A 12,436-nucleotide genomic window follows, 5' to 3' on the forward strand; every position below is an offset into this window, starting at 1 on the left:
TATTGTGCCTGCTTTTTAATGTTTCCTGTTTAAAAATAAACAACACAAAACTGTAAGTGTGTTGGCATACTGCAATAAAATTCAAGTTTCTCTTAGGGTTCTCTTTATTAGAAAATATTAGCATACTCAATTCTTGGCAAAGGACTGCAGTTCTTCTAATTTTGGTGAGAGCCAAGTGAAGAAACATGCAAAATGGCAGTGACTGAATATTCTAGCACTACCATTTACTGACTTTCTTAGAGGTTACATAGAATTTTTTTGTATTTGCTTGCTCTTTTCACAAGAACTCAAGTGCTTAATATACTGTGAGGCTTTCCTAATTAGAGCAATAACTGACCTAGAGGGAAAAATCCATGTGACCAGATATGGCACCCCCAAAGACTGACTGGGGAAATGTAGCCCTAAAGGCAAATGCACTGTGGTGTTGCTTCAAGTGCTCCCTCACATAGACCGCTGAATGATAATATCCTCTGTTGCGACTTCTACCAAAAGCAGGGAGCTTATGCCATGCCCTCTCTTGAGAATCAGAGCAGAAAAACAGTCACCTGTAATGGAAATTATAAGCCAGGGCCAACTGCAGAGTCATCTGAGATGACTCCACATTCTCTCTTTTTCTTCTTCTTCTTTTTTTTTTTTTTTTTGTCTAGCTCCCTTTTCTTTCCCTATACCCATCTTCCACTAAATTGAAAAACTCATCCAAACTGAAAAGATACCAAAAAAATCTAAAACCTGAATAAGCAAATCACTCCTAAAGAATTGTTACCTCTAGGAACGCTTGCTCAATTCTTTCTGTCCTTGTTTAGAGTAGTTTCTCTCCTAAATATTCTCAAAGCTTCCTAAATGCAGTGCTGGCTACAAGTGCTCCATCTACCACAAAACACTGTTCCAGATTTCTCACAACCCAAAATTCTGAGAGCTCCTGAGTTCTTATAATCTTAGTATTCTCAGTGTTCAGGTCACTAAAGGGAATATAGTAGGAGCTCAATAAATGTCTGATAAATGAAGACTGAAGATTTTATGCTATAGCTTGTACATATATAAAGTTATAGCTTGACACATGTTAATGCATATTTGTATACATAGAGTACCTGCATGCATATGTATATTTCTATCTAGCTTTGATTAGACTGATATCTTTGACAAATACTAGTAAAATATTGCATCTGCCAAAGAATAGCATACATGATAACACTGTATCCAGACAGAGACCTAAAACGTTAATATGATGTTTTTAAATATATTTCACAAGCTTCAAAACAGAGATCTAAAATGTAAGTGGGTGGCAGAAGTAGGGAAAGCAACTGCCACCAAGTTAATTTTTAAGAGAGCAAAATGTATGTGAAATCATATTCCAAGTAGTAGAGCAAGAACAATCTGCAATACGCCTACTCCCCAATGAAAATGTATCCTTTATATGTAAGACTTAACTGTAACTTTAATAGGTCCACATACCACATTTAAGCACTGTCATACATTAAATAATACCCTCTTCTATTCAAATATCTCCATAATCCCAGAAGTCATGAGAACTTTTAAAAGATGACTATTATTAAAGTTGGGCAAAATAAACATAAGGATTCCTATAAACAGTACCAAAACATGACTGATTTCTGTATTTTTGCATTATAAAACAATGCCATTTTTACTTTTCACTTTTTTTGTATAGTACAAATTGAGACATTTAACACATTTTGCAATTTTTTTCTTACACGATTAAAGAATCTTCAGCTCTTTTGACATTTAAATTATATTTTATGCTACTTATGTAATGATGTGTCATTCTTTGCATTTACTTTGTAGTTGTAAAAGTTGCATCAAATCCTTTGTTTCCTGGTTCTCTATTTTTAAATATGACAGGCTTTACTGACCTTTTCCTAGTTCCTGATCCTCTGAGGAAATTTCACTAGCAACTAACCTTTCTAGGTTTGCAAGATTGGCACTGCATATGGGGTGAGTGCCGACTGGGGTAAATCGCATGTTAAGAAATTGCTCTCCACCTTTCACATCTTTTTTATCCAGGTGAGGACAGAGTAAAAAGAGCATCAAGATCAGCTTAATGAAAGCACAAGAGGAAAAATTAATACCTCTTTTCAAGACACTTACCACTTCATCTGTTCCATATATCTATTTCTAAACCTGTTATCTTTCCTAGGCAGAAGCTAGGTTTTATTTGCCTTGAATCTTCCTCAGTTACTAGCATAGTGTCTTATGTCAAATGTAGTAGCATCACTGTTTTCATCACTAGCACACAGTTGCCATAATGAGCACTTAATACAAGTCAAGAATAATCGTAATCCCAATCTATAAATAATGGGATGTCGATGAGATATCCCCACTCTCCTATTTCTGTCTTTCTCTCCTCTAGAGAGAAACTAGAGCTGTAGAGACAGAAGGTTATGAGGCTCTATAGTAGATACACATTCTTACAGAAAGACTCACTTCAGTGGCTGCACCTTGTCTAGCGAGAGAGTATACAGCAGGCAGAAGGGTGTCCGAAGATATCTACATGCTAATCCTCCAGAATTTGTGGATATGTTATAATAAATGGCAAAGGGAACTTTGCAAATATAATTAAGGAGATGGGGCATAAGATAAGAAGATGATTATGGATTGTACTGGTGGTAAAACTCTAATCACATGAGTCTTTAAAAAGTAGAGAATATTTTTCTACTTGAGGCAACAGAAGGGAATGTCAGGAAGATTTAAAATATGAGAAGGATGAGCCTTTGCTGGTTTGAGGATGGAAGAGAAATTGTGACAAGGAATTCAGACAGCTTTAAGGAACTGAGAGGTGTTGCTGGCTGGCTTTCAGCAAAAAATATAAAAAGGGCCACAGTCCCACAGCCACAAGGAAGTAAACTCTTCCAAGAATCTGCATGAACATGGAAGCAGTTCTATCCCAGAAGCTCCAGAAGGGAAGGCAACCATATTGACGCAATGATTTTAGCTTGGAAGACTCTAAGCAGAGGACCTGGTTGAGGCAAGCTATATTCAAATTTCTTATCTACAGAACTTTTACATAATAAGTAGGTTGTTCTAAGTTACTTAATTTTGGTAGTTTGTTATGTCGGCACTGAAAACTAACACAAAAGTTCCACCCAAGCCTTTTGGGCCCCAATACATGCTATCCCTTCCAATATACCTTTAACATGTGGATAAATTAGGGAGAAAACCAGTACATTTTTAATCAGAGTCAAGAAATTTCATTAGAAGAAAGGATCAAGACCCTAGCTCAATTATTCTTTTATAGGTCAATATTATAGCCTATCACAATGGGCTGGGAATGTTAAAACAAATTCATTGGCAGTTAATTCCAAAAGGAGAATTCTTTTTAGTGAAGTATGGCCTGGTTCTCTGGTTTTAATATCAAAGTATAACTGTTTATATAAGTGCACATAAACAATACATCTACATAGGCTACTTCTCTTTGATCAATTACATTAAGTACCTGATGACATAAAACCCTTCATTACTTCTCATCACCCAAAGAATTTAGTCTGAATCCTTTATCAAAGTAATTTTGTCTTTAGCTACCTCTCCATTTTTATCTCTAACTACATGTGGCTTCAAATTATGTAGTCCCACTATTCTGATATGTCTGTATCCTTGGCTTCTACCAACACATACCCATGTTTGGGTGTCTGCTGCTTACGGCCTTTGATCATTCTCTTATTGACACCCTGGAATGTCTTTCTCACTGGTCTTCCTCTTCATACTGCCAAACTCTTTACCTTCCCATAAGATTCATTTAGATATCCTCTCCTTTAGAAGCCAATTCTAGCATTATTCTGCTCTATACAGACTATGTACCACTCTTATTCATGATACAGCACAGTTCTATCTTTACAGAGACCACTCTGCACTCAACCTTTATGTTTATCTATCTCCATTACTAGATTATATTGCTGCAGAAAGGTATATTTTATTTATCTATAACACTCCAAAGAAAAGTGTTTGGCACATGGAATATATGTAAACAAACATTGCTGGAAAAAGGAAAAGAAATGTATAAAACTTAATATTTTACAATACTCTTTTCATCATATTATTTCACTTGACCCTCAATACAAAATTATGAAATAGTTATTTTTACTTCTATTTTGTATTAGTGAAACTGTGTCTTAAATAACATAAGCAACCTGCTAATAATCTCCATGTGAATTAAATGTGGCGTGTACATATCCATGTCTCCTAGGTCCATGATCCATGGTTTGCCCACTGAACCACATCAGACCCCTTTGAATGCTAACTCTAAAGGTATATGTAAAATAAGGCATGAAATGAAGTGTCTGATAAGATTAACAGGAGTTTTTTTTTTTTCTATTCTAAAGTACCAAAAAAAAAAAAAAAAAAAAAACCAACCCAAAAACAAAACAGGATAATCAGCTACACTAAAAAGAACAGGCCAGAGTTATTTAGCACAGAGAGAAGAGGTAAAGAGTCACAGTACCTTTGTGAGCTATGCTATTTTATGTAACGTGTCTATGTTAGTGCATCCCATTATTAAACAGAGAAGTTTAAAAACTATCACATAATTGCATTGGCTTAGCCAAAGCAACTCCACAGTGCCAACTCTGTAATTCTCTGCCTAAGACACAATTGTTTATCAGGCTGAATCAGAGTATGTTTTCCCTAGGAAGTCAGCATGGTTCTGGCACGAAATGAAAACTGTTCTTTTGGTTTCAACATATTCATTTGAATCTCCACCTCATCTTAGAAAAGATTTCCACTCTTTCATGGCAGCCTTAGGAGATTTTTTTTTTTTTACCAGTTTTGTCTATATGATATTTCAGATAGCAACCTACACTTTTCTGTCCCTGCCTTTTCCCTGTTCCCTTAGCTTCCTTTGAAGTATGAAGTAAGCTCTCAGCTCTCTGCCCCAAGGGAGAGATGGGGAAGGTCAGGAAACTGGAAGGACAGTCGATAAAGGGAATATAGAGAGTTCAATCCCAGCTAACATCGTTCCTCACTCTGTTCCCTACCCCCCAGACCAGATTCTTGAAAGTAAAGGGGATCTGGACTTTGTTCCCCAACAATATCATCAGAAAAGTGGCAAGAGCCTTAGAGGGAAATGGTTTCTTGGGGTTTCCAGTCAGAAAGGATAAGGGGATAGCTCGGAGGGAACAAAAGCCTGCCAGACTTAAAGAAGATATGAGGGCAGAGACACAGGCATCTTTTCATGGTGCTTATGCCCAACAATCAAAGACAAGATTACCCTATATGATCATACTTGGCTATAGACCAGTCGTGACTCACCCTTGAAGATGAGAATTCCAGGAAGACCTGAGCTTACATTTTCAGTCAGGTAAGAAGAGTAGGACCAAGACAGAAATTAAGATCTGTTAGAGGGCCTCCCAGGTGGCGCAGCGGTTGAGCGCTGGGTTGCGAAGCTGCCCGCGGCCTCTGCGGCGCCGGTTCGATCCCCAGCTGCTCCCCGGCCACCGGAGGAGGGTCCCACATGGCGCGCAGACCTCTCCTGCCGCCCGCTGCTCCCCTCAGCAGTGTGCTTCGGTCCTTCCGCCTGCTCTGCTCCCCGCTCTGGCTCTGGTGAATTCTCTCACCCTCCCGCGCTTCTGACTGTACCCAGTGCATGTATAAACAAAACAAACAAACAAATAAATAAAACATGCCTCTATTAAAAAAAAAAAAAAAAAGATCTGTTAGAAAAAAATAACGGCAGTACAATTTATTCCCAAGTTTGCAAACCAAGTTTCATTAATAAGCCACAATCATACTAGCAATATACAGTGGAGTTGCTTCAGATAGGTAAGTGGCTGATGCTGATAGTGATATCCCAAGCTGCCTCTATTGTATGGAGGACAGTAGGATCCTCTGGGCTTTATAATTTTGTGAGTTTTTATATATAAAAAACTCCAAGTCTCCTCCTGCTCTTCCCATGCCTTCCTATTCATTTTAAACAAAGACCAGAAAAATGCAACACAGGAGGAGATTTCTGGAACCCCCTGCCTTTGGTACTTGTCTTTAAAGCAAGGAACCCGGGGTGTGTCAACCCTTGAATGGGGTGTGTCAACTCTTGAATTCGGCTGCCACTTCAGAGGATGGATATTCCAAGCATAATATTTTCCATAAAATGCCACTGATACTCCTGACCTAGATCCGAATCTCCTTAGTTCTAAAAAACCTGTTGAACAAGTTGGATGACTGTGGTCTTCTCCAATGCTTTGTTGATGAATCACAGCTAAGGCAAAGAGAAGCATTAAATACAAAGATACACACTGCATAAATGTACTTGTGTCAGTCCAGGCTGCTATCTGATATTGTTGCTTTATGTGATCTAGAGACACAAAAATAGTCTTCCTGAGGTGTCAGATTTCAAGCAAAGTGAAATATACAGGGAGAAATAAGAAACACTCCAGTCTCTCAGCCTTGGCTGTCCTCACTTATAATTGCCCTTGAAGTTAGAAAGTAGATGAAAAAGTACTTTTTCTCATTAAAAAAGGTTAGAGGTTATTTCTAGATGTATCTAGCACCAACAAGATATAAGATCAGGAAAAACTCAGTATATTTGCTTTAGTAGTCAGCTAGTCCTATATTCCACATGTGTCTCTATCACAAAATATTAAGTCCTTACCCTATGTCAGGCACTGCATATGTGCTATCTAATCATAAAAGCAGTCCTGCAAGCAAAGTGTTACTATTCCCATTTAGAAATAGAAATGGGAAGTCAGAGGATAACTTCCAGTTAGAAAGAAACAGTGCTAGAATCTGAACTGAGATCTGTCTTATTTTTCCAAGGTGCTGGGTCCTGCATAGCTCCCTCCACTCTCTCTTCTTTAGCACATGACATCATGAATGACTGAGTGACTACTGAACAAAACCACATCTTCAGGGCCATTTCAGTGAGAACAATACAAAAATATAAGTTAGGCCATGTTGCAGACTGTCTAATGAAATCTCATCACCCTCAGAATAAAATCCAAATTCTCTTTCATGGCTCACAAATTATCTGGCACATGCCTAAGTCTAGAGTCTAAGCTACCCTCTCCCCTATTCCTCACTCTCATTCTGTTCCAGCCACCCCACCCTCCTCTTTCAATGCCCCCCCCACTCTCTCACATTGTTCTGTCATGGTCTTTTGCCAAAAGGTACTTCTTATGGCTCCCAAAGAAGCCCCTGCTTCCTCCTAGATGTCAGCTCACAGAATGTCATTGTTTATGTATATTTTTTATTGTTGACTATGTAATCTGGCTTTAAGGCAAGGTAATGTGAGAAAGGCCATGTCTCTCATTCATTGTCGCATACCCACTTCTTAGAGGTGTTTGGTACACGGTGGATGCTCAATAAATATCTATTGACAAAAAATTTCTTACTACTAGAAAAATTAAAAATGTTAAATCATCCTCCTTTCGTTATTAATATAGACATGCTCCTCACATGTATTGAGGTTAAAATGGACATGAAGCCTGCCATTTTATAGGCAATGTATATTTTTTAATATAAATGCTAATTTTTTCTCATATCCACAATTACTCTAGATTCAGAATGCATTTTCCATGCTACCAATAGCTCTTTCAAAAACACAATTTCTCCTAAATATTTTATTGTTTATAGTTCCTTATTTTGATCATTTAATTTTTATTCCATATTGAAAATAATAAGGTTGTGTTAAGTGGAGTTGACTTATAAACAAGGTTCCATTAAAACAAGAGGTGTAAATGTCTGTTTCCTGTTGGCAATATGTATGCCAAATTTTATCTGTTCACTAGCTCCTGCCCTCTTCCTACTAATGGTGATATTAACACATATGCAATGCATATCCATTCTGCCTGTACAATTATCTCCACACCACATTTTTGATCAATTCTGAGAGCATCAGTCTCTAGTCTGGGACTGATAAATGAAATTGACCTGACAGGAGCTTATTTTAAACCTTTCGGAAACCCCATTTCTTACTGCTGGGCTTTTACAACCTCCATAGCACTTGGAGACAGCATCCTGACTCCAGAACATATTGGCTTTGTGGACTCATGTGAAAATAATGAAAAAAAAAACCTCCCCTAGCTTCAGATTTCTAATTTGTAAGATGGATCCTAGGGCAACAGACTGTGAGTGTTTAAGATTTGTGTGCAGTAGGTTTGTGGGCCAGTGCTGTGTGGAACAGCACACCTATGAGGGGAAAAGGTGCAGGACTAGGCAGAGGAGATGAAGTGAGACCGCTACAATAAAGGCTTCCTTGGCAAAGCCACTTATGGATTGCCCTGGATTGCCCTTCAGTGATATCCCAGATTGAGACTAGGTGTTGAGCTTTTAAATCCACATTGACTACTCACTGGATGCAGGCTGTCCCCAGGAGGAAGTATAATGTTGGACAAGTAACTTATAGTGATTCAGGAAAGACTCTTCAACTTGCCCACAGTAAGAAGCAGCTGAGGGAATGCACAGCTCAGATGTGAAAGGTGGGTGTCCAGCATTGGTAACATGAGGCTAATCCTATTTCCTTGACAAATTTCATGTGATAGCAAATGAGATAATGTGTGTTCAAAGCACCTAACTTAGTCTCTGGCACTTAATGAAATTTAAATCAGTAATAAGTATCCACATGAATGAATGAAAAAAAAATGAATGTTTTACTGATGCAAAATAAATGTTTTATCTTGTCAGTATTTTCTACCTTCTGTGCTACTTTCTGGCATGTGCTCCACTCTCTTTAGAGAGGCTCTACTGCATCTATTATAAAGGTCTTATCTCCATTTCACAAAATGACCCATTTTCTCACCTGCTTTGGTTGACCAGCTGCATTTCCAAATCATGTAAAGGGGTGGAATACATAAATTATCTTAGACAGCTACATGTTGGACTTTTTGAGACTGAACTTGAGAGATCTGTCATATCAGGGTTGTACTGGATAGAATTTTTTTAGAAAATACTTTTCTATTTTAGGTTCTAGATTTAGTCTAGCAATGTAGTATTTTCTAATTATTTCATACTAGCTGGCCTATAATGAATTACTAGCTGGCCTATAATGAATTTGCAGTAGAAAAAAGGCAAGAGGAATATATCACCTGAATCAAGAGAAGTCATGTGATGTGGTTATTGCTTTTACAAAGTAAAATATAACTCCTCTTTGTTCCCATACTTTAAAGAAATTCCTCCCATAAGTACCCCATTTATACAAATTATTGACAACTCCAGATAAGCCCAACGACTACAAGAAGAGATAAATCAGAACAAAGCCTCAGATCTTTGTGAACTAAATTTACTTCCTTCAGTTTCCTTATTTGTTACTCAATCATTAAAGTATGTAAAGTCAGGCTCTTTATATGGTTTTCAAATTTTCTAAAGAAGCAGTCACTTCCAACTTCAAATAAATACTGCTAAAGAGGGAAGTTCTTTTTCAGCCCTGAGGGTGACAAATATCATCCTAAGAACAGGCTGTTTCTTTGCCAACGAACATCTTGAATAAATGTTATTTAGACTCCAATATAAACGTAACCTAATGGTCAGAGGCAAATCATATTCCCCCAGAATTGTACATTATGACTTTAATAAGGTGGTAACAACAGTTTTGTTGTTGATTTTTTCTGAAAATCAATACAAGCACAATTACACTAATATAGGATGATTTTCGAGGAAACAAAAATAAAATAAAGTGTTCCTTTGGAAAAATCTCCAATGAGAGCTATCTTATCACATGGTATCTCCCTGGAGACTGGTTATGGAATTTTCTTGCAGAAAACATTTTATGTGATGAAAATGGAGTGCATTTGTTTCCTTGGAAACAAACCCTTTCACCTTCATTGAACAGAATTTTGAGCAAGAAAAATTTAGTAATTAAGCCCAGAATCCACCTATTTTAAACTAGTGGAATTTTCAAGCACTCGATATTATTAGAAATAATCTGCAATAAAACTCAGTTAGCTCAGTTGAGGTCAAACAAATATACCTTCACAGGAATATGAAGTATAGCTATCTAGCATTTTAAATACTGAAATAGAATTACTGAAAAAATTTTATACATAGAAAATTCCTCAATTAAAATCAATCGACTAAAATAATCTCTGTCACATAGAATAACTAAGGAAGACCTAAATTGAGTAATAAAAATGTTAATTATTAGAAAGTTTCATAATGAGAAAGACAATACTATGATTACTGGCTATTAGTTTCAAACCAATAATATCTTCTAGGGATAGGAAATATTTTCTGTAGGGAAACAAATTCTGTTTTCTTTGCTAAAGAGGGGTTCCACCTGTAGGGCTTACAGCCCTATGCTTTTTTATATCCCAGAATCAATGCCCTGAATACACTTGAGAAGTAACACACTTTCTTCTTTTGTGTTATATTCTACTTCTAGCGAAAAAAAAAAAAAAAAAAAAAAGAACAGAAAGAAAGAAAGAAGTACAGGTGAGCACCAGAAAGACTAATTCTTATATCTCTCAAGCTTAAAGTAATCATATACTTTATTTAACACCTATACTTTATTTAAACTCTAGAGTAAAATGTTACAGAAATGCATTCAATTTTTTTTATCTCTGTTTCAATGTCTCTTTTAATGAAATGATTTAGGTAAATTGTGAGTGCTATATCCTCTCTTCAAAGTTTAAATCACTTGTAAGTGTTCCCAACAAGTAAATAGAATTATCTTTTTAATTTTTTAATTTTAAAAAATTTTAAACTTAGATGGAAATTATAAGTAGTAAAGAGTTGCTATGTAGCTTTCATCTTTCACCCAGTTCCCCTAATGTTAACACCTTGCATAAGCACAGTTCAATTATTAAAACTAAGAAACTTAGGTATAATTTTCCACTGATATCATTTTTTCTGTTCTAAGATCCAATTTAGTATTTCATATTACATCTCATTTTAAAACAAAATACTCAGTGGTGAAAAACTGAAAGTTTTTCTTCAAAGATCAGGTTCAAGATAACATCCACTCTCACCACTACTATTCAATATGGCATTGAAAGTTCTAATCAGATCAATTAGCAAGAAAAAGAAAGGAAGCAAAATTGGAAAAGAAAAGGAAACTATTATTATTTGAAATAACATTTACTTAGGGATTATTTAGACCTAGAAAATCCTATAGACTTCACTGAAAAACTATTAGAAAGAATAAATAAGTAAAGTGCTTACAAGATCAATACACAAAAACCATCCTATATGCAAACAATGAAGTAGAAGATAAAGTATTCTATTTACAACTGAATAAAAAGAATAAGTATACTTAAGAACTAACAAAGGGATTGAAAGAGTCATACAATTAAAATTATAAGACATTTTGAAAGAAATAAAAGAGTATTTCTTGCTCATAGATTAGAATTAACATTGTTAAAAAAAAAAAAAACAAACAAGCTATCATACACAAAGCTAACTCTGATACAATGCCACCCCTATCAAAATTTCAGTGGGGCCTCCCTGGTGGCACAAGGGGTTAAGCACAGCACTATGAAGTTATCCACAGCCTCTGAAGCATTAGTTTGATCCCTGGCCACCTAGGGAGATACCCACATGGCGCAGCAGACCTCTCCTGTCTCTTCCGCTGCTACCCTCTGCAGTGTATTTCAGTAGATCCGCATGTCCTGCTCCCCACTCTGTCTCTGGTGAATCCTCTCAACCTTTGCACCTCTGGCCTATACCCCAGTTCTTGTATGCATAAATAAATAAATCTTTTAAAAAATTTCAATGACATTCTCCAAGGAAATAGAGCAAACAGGGCCTCCCCGGTGGCGCAGCAGTTGAGCGCTGGGTTGCGAAGCTGCCCGCGGCCTCTGCCGAGCTGGTTCGGCCCCCTGCTGCTCCCCGGCCACTGGAGGAGGGTCCCACATGGCACGCAGACCTCTCCTGCCCCCTGCTGCTCCCCTCAGCAGTGTACTTCGGTCCTTCTGCCTGCTCTGCTCCCCGCTCTGGCTCTGGTGAATTCTCTCACCCTCCCCCGCTTCTGACTGTACCCAGTGCATGTATAAACAGAACAAACAAACAAACAAACAAATAAATAAACATGCCTCTGAAAAAAAAAAAGAAAGAAAAGAAATAGAGCAAACATTACTCAAATTTGTGCGGAACCATAAAAGACCCAGAATATCCAACACAATAACACAATGCTGACAAAAAAAAAAAAAGAAAAAAGAAAAAAGAAAAAAGAAAAAGAAAAAATTGCTACCAGACTTCAAACTTTACTACAAAGCTATATTAGTCAAAACAGTATTGTATTAAATAATAAGTAGATACTGATACCAATAGAATACAGTTGAGAACCTAGAAATAAATCTATTCTTAAATGGACAGTTAATTTATGACAAAGGAGAGAAGTGTATATAGCAGAGAAAGGAAAATCTTTTCAACAGGCAGTGTTGGGAAAATTGGATGGCCACATGTAAAGGAATGAAATTAGACCACTATCTTATACCATACACAAAAATTAACTCAAAATGGACTTAAAATTGGATTTAAGACCTCAAAACAATTTTTAAAAGGC

At 36.8% G+C, this 12,436-nt stretch overlaps 1 protein-coding gene across 2 annotated transcripts in view; it reads right to left on the reverse strand.

Annotated features, from left to right (window-relative positions):
* The window catches only part of PDE4B (phosphodiesterase 4B), a gene marked incomplete at both ends in the record, with an annotated part of 396,614 nt that overhangs the window by 208,344 nt on the left and 175,834 nt on the right, over positions 1–12,436 (reverse strand). The window lies entirely within an intron of this gene.

The sequence above is a fragment of the Talpa europaea genome, assembly GCF_964194135.1.
Source record: "Talpa europaea genome assembly, chromosome: 9".
NCBI classification, from domain to species: domain Eukaryota; kingdom Metazoa; phylum Chordata; class Mammalia; order Eulipotyphla; family Talpidae; genus Talpa; species Talpa europaea.